General features: G+C 39.8%; 1 protein-coding gene across 1 annotated transcript in view; it reads right to left on the bottom strand.

Annotated features, from left to right (window-relative positions):
- Positions 1-3,543, bottom strand: part of Dnah11 (dynein axonemal heavy chain 11) — a 375,268-nt gene that overhangs the window by 96,463 nt on the left and 275,262 nt on the right. The gene's annotated exons all lie outside the window — the stretch shown is intronic.

The following is a 3,543-nucleotide window of genomic DNA, read 5'->3' as shown; positions in this document are numbered from 1 at the left end:
GAACCGGGGATTGAACTCAGGCCCTTGCGCTTGCCAGGCAAGCACCTATTCCACTGAGCCATCTCCCCGGCAATATATGTATCTTTTCTCTTATCCATCTCTGTTGTTCTTTCCTTTTGAGCAGTTTCTTTCCTTTTCACAATATTTATTGCACCTTTTGGAGCTTATTTACTCTTTCAGTTTCTTACGCTAGAGAGACAATACAGTGTTTACACATGTGGGCCTTGTTTATTTCACTTATGAGTATAGTCACTAGTTACATCTGTTTACCTAAAAGACCTGCGTTAATCTTTTGTTATAGCTGAGTAGTACATCACTGTCTAAAAGTATATCTTTTTTTATACATTCCTCAGTTCATAGACATCTGGGTTGCTTCCAAGATTTAGCTACGACAAACTGTGCTGCTATAAACATGGGTGCACACATATCACTGTGGTATAGTGCTTTCATTTCTTCTGGGAAAATATCCAAAAAGGCAATAGCTGGGCCAAATGGGACTTGTAATTGTAGCTTTTTTTTTTTCTTTCAGTGCAGTACTACAGATTGAACTCAGGACCTTGTGCTTGCCAGGCAGGTGCTTATGCCACTGAGCTATCTCCCTGGCCAAATCCTAGCTTTTTGATGAATATCCACACTGATTTCCACAGTGATAGTGCCGTCTACACTCCCATCAACAATGGAGAAGGGTTCCTTTCCCCCAAAGCCCCACCAGCATTTGTTATTGCTTTTTAAAAAAACTATCATTTATTTATTTATTTATTTATTTGGTACAAGGTTTCACTACACAGCTCCTCCTGTCTCAGCCTCCCTAGCGCTGGGGATTACAAGCGTAGATTACCATGCCCAGTTTCGGTGGCCAGAACAATGCACCCAGGGTTCTGAGGTTGGCATGGCATGTGGTACCAGGTATCAAACCCAGGTCTTCCCACTACCCGGCAGGCTCTTAGACCACTGAGCTATCTCCCTAGCCCTTGATTTCTTTATGATAGCCATTTTTTCTGGGGTGAGTTGGAATCTCAGTGTTGTTTTTTTTTTTTTGTTTTTGTAATTATTTTTATTTTTTATTTTATTTATTTGTGTGTGTGTGTGGCCAGCTCAGCCCACCAGGGGGCAGGCTGGCCGGCATGTGGTGCTGGGGATTGAACCGCGGTCCCTGTGCTCTGCCAAGCTTGTTCTAAGTAGATGCTTTAGACCACTGAGCCATCTCACCAGCCCCTCAGTGTTGTTTTAATTTGCATTTCTCCAATGATCAGTGCTGTTGAACATTTTTTCATATATTTATTTGCCATTTGCATTTTTTCATCTAATAAGTATGTATACATCTCAGATATCCATTTTTGGACTGGGTCTTTGGATTTTTGGGACCTGATTTTTAAAATGTATATGTTCTAGATAGTAGGCCTTTATCTGAGGGACAGTTGGCTAAAATTTTTTCCCAATTCGTGGGTTTTCTTTCCACTGTGGTGATTTCTTTTGAAGTGAAAAAACTGTTTAATAAGATCCCAGCTGATTCTTAGAAGTAATTCTCATGCAGTTTGGTTTTTTGTTCATAAAACCTATGCCTACCCTTACGTCTAAGATTTCTACCTACTTTCTCTTCTAGTCGACTTGGTTTTGCTATTTTAGTATTTAGATCTTTGTTGCATTTTTACTTTAGTTCAGCGCATGGTGATCAACATGAGTTTAGTTTTAGTTTTTCAGCATGTAGAAAATCAGTTTTTCTAGTACTATTTATTAAAGAGGTTATCTTTCTTCCAGTGAACATGTAGGTGGCTGAGTGTGTTTGGAGTTGTGTCTGGGCCGGGGAAGATAGCTCAGTGGAGTAAGTGCTTGCTTGGAGTTGTATCTGAATGTTCTAGTCTGTTCTACTAATCAGGTTTTTTGTTTTTTTCCAGTACCATGCTGATTTTATCACAGTAGCTTTATAGTACAAGTTCATCTTAGGGACTGTGATGCCTTCTGCCTTGTCTTTGTTGGCCATGATTGCCTTTGCTATTCTAGGTCTCTATGGTTTCAGATGAATTTTAGAAATGTTTTTTCTAGTTCTGTGTGATATGCTAATGATATTTTGATCAGGATTGCATGAAATCTGTGTAATAGTTTTGGGAGTATGGCCATTTTCACAATGTTGGTTCTTCCTATCTGTTAGCAAGGAATATCTTTCCATTTTCTTTTCTTTTCTTTTGGCTGACTTAGAATGCCTTCAGGGCAGGTTTGGCTGGCTTGAGTTATGGGGATCGAAGCACAGCAACCTGAGCCTGACTGCTTTGTTGAAGTAGGCACTTAAATAACTGAGCTAAGGGGCAGGGCCCCTCTTTCCATTTTCTGAAGTTCTCTTTGACATCTTTTTTTTTTTAACTTTCTGCAAAGCTTTATCCCAGAGAGGCTCAGTCCTTCTTGGTAGCTGCCTTCCTCATGGCGGCCAGCACGTTGCTCAGCTCCTCACGCTTCCTCTTGGTGCGGATGTGTGTCCCTACCCTTTTCTTGATGAACTTGAGGGTGCGCTTGTCCTTGGAGACCTTGAGCAGCTCCATGGCGCGCCGCTCTTAGAGGGCGAAGCCACACACCTCCCGGATCATGTCCCGCACAAACTTGGTGTGTTTGGTGAGACGTCCACGGCGGTGGCTATGCCTCAGTTTGCTCACATTCTTAGTCACCTTGTGGCCCTTGTTGAGGTCCATGGCCATGGGATAGCAGAGGGCCATGTATACTCTTTTTCAATGGTGGCGGAAGGTGACCTCTTTTGTTTTAAAGTACATTAATTTTCAATGTAGAGATCTTTTACTTCCTTTGATTCCTTCATTTCTTCTTCTTTTTTTTTTTTTTATACTACTATGAAAGGTAGGTTTCTTTAAATTCTGTCTCAGACATTTTGCTGTTTGTATGCAGGAATGCTATTGATTTCTGAGTGTTCACTTTGTATCAAGCTACGCTACTGAATTTTCTTACTAATTTTAGGATTCTTTTGGTGGAATTTTTGGGGTCTTTTATGTAGAGTATCATGTCATCTGCAAATAATAATATAACTTCTTGCTTTCCTATTTTTATTCCTTTCATTTCTGTCTATTTGATCTGGCTAATGTTTTCAGAAAAGTGGTTATAGTGTACACCCTTGTCGTGTTCCTGATTTTAGAAAGTTTTCAGCTTGTGTCCATTTAGTATGATGCAGGCTGTTGGTTTGTGATGGATGGCTTTTTTCAGATTAAGGTAAAGACCATATGTTTTGATTTTCTGTAGGGTTTTTATTATGAGTGAGCATTCACAATAAAAACTTTGTCTGCATCTATTGAGATGATTGTATCATTTTTATTTTTGGCTTTGTTTATATGGTGTATTACATTTATTGATTTGCATATGTTGAACCATCCCTGCATGGCTCCGATGAATCCCACATGGCCATGGTGTAAAATCTTTTTTTTTTTTTTTCACTGTTAACAATTCTCATTATTCTTCTCAAAATATCACTTGGGCCATGTGGGTTGTGGGTGAAGAAGTGAACAGGCCATAACAAACAGAAAAGGAGAAATGCAAACAGGGTAAATG

Source organism: Octodon degus, unplaced genomic scaffold (genome assembly GCF_000260255.1).
Source record: "Octodon degus isolate 3935 unplaced genomic scaffold, OctDeg1.0 scaffold00015, whole genome shotgun sequence".
Classification (NCBI taxonomy): domain Eukaryota; kingdom Metazoa; phylum Chordata; class Mammalia; order Rodentia; family Octodontidae; genus Octodon; species Octodon degus.
The sequence above is the reverse complement of the archived record's forward strand: the minus strand, read 5'-3'. Positions and strand labels throughout refer to the sequence as shown.